Source organism: Littorina saxatilis, linkage group LG4 (assembly GCF_037325665.1).
Source record: "Littorina saxatilis isolate snail1 linkage group LG4, US_GU_Lsax_2.0, whole genome shotgun sequence".
In the NCBI taxonomy this organism is placed as follows: Eukaryota; Metazoa; Mollusca; class Gastropoda; order Littorinimorpha; family Littorinidae; genus Littorina; species Littorina saxatilis.
In genome coordinates this window covers 55,086,290-55,087,754 of record NC_090248.1, presented here as the reverse complement: position 1 = coordinate 55,087,754, position 1,465 = coordinate 55,086,290, and positions in this window count along the sequence as shown.

Below are 1,465 nucleotides of genomic sequence, written 5' to 3'. Positions count from 1 at the left end.
CATCACTGGTTGTTTCGCTGACCAGAGCGGAACTAGTTGATCTTGGAGTGGCGTCACTGCTTTCAGCGGAATTAGTTGATCTTAGGGTGGCATCACTGCTTTCAGCGGAATTCGTTGATTCTACAGTGGCGTCACTGGTTGTTTCCCTGACCAGAGCGGATCTAGTTGATCTTGGGGTGACTGTTGCCACAGAAGCAGATGTTGCTATGATTGAAACGAAAAGCGGTATTACTATAGAGTTCAGTTTAATTGAGTGCGATTGATTGTAGTGCAATAATTGATGTGACAAAAATGAAATCAAACAGTTATAGTAAAGTAGATATTTTTTAGCTAAGAAAATATAATGAATTGAACTCACAAAGAGGAAACTAAAACAGCAATACATGATTAAAACAAAGATACGAAACATGAAGGACAAATTCAAAACAAATTAAGCAGAAGATTTGTAAGGTATGGATTAAGTAAACTGAGAAATGAGTTTTCAACTCGACTTCTAATACCTGTCCTATCAATGTCTTGTTTGATTGTTATTCTTACCGCAAGCTATTAACTTATTTACTCTCTGTTCTTCAGTCTGCAAAACAAGCAGTTAACATTTCCAGATAGGCAAATATGCATGACTAATTACTGTTAATATTTTGCGTTAAACTTACCAAAAGTCAGCAAGAAATGAACTTCAGAATTCACTGATGGAGAATTTTGAAGCGTCGGTTCCAGGTAACAGATTTTTTGTTCAAAGTCGTACGAAAACTTGGAGAAAGCTGTGCTCAAGACTGCGCATGCTTGAAGGGAACCAGACGGAAATGACGACACCGATGATGAAATTATTTTCTCTCCTTTAACAGCGTATTTGGTCCAATGATACTGCCTGCTTTCAGCATTCGCCTGAGCAGTAATTTCACCAAGAAATACACAATTTCGAAAAAGAATCAAAGCAATCTCGCAGAGAAATGAGGAATACTTCATCTTTGATTGCAATGGTATACTTGCAAAAGATGTCTTCAGAATAAAAGGCTGAATATTGTCTAGCTTCCACCTCTTTTGTGTCAAACTGCGAATGACCGTTACATACGCAAAGAAAAGGTCTCTCATATTCAGCAACAAAACATGGTTTTTTCTGTAAGCAAAGGCGCCTTCGATCAAAGAATTCTTTTCGGTTCAGAGAATGTGTATAATTTAATAATTAATGAGCAAAAGCAAGGTGATATGTATCCTCATTATCTACTTGATCACGAGACATATCGATCTTCCATTGAAGTCCAAACAGTCTAAGTAGATCTCCCGCTCATATGAAGTTTATTTAAACATATACATCTGTATGCTCTAATCCATAATTTACGACTCTCGAATCGAGACGAGGGTCGTGGTGTATGTGTGTGTGTGTGTGTGTGTGTGTGTGTGTGTGTGTGTGTGTGTGTGCGTGTGCGTGTGTGTGTGTGTGTGTGTGTGTGTGTGTGTGTGTGTG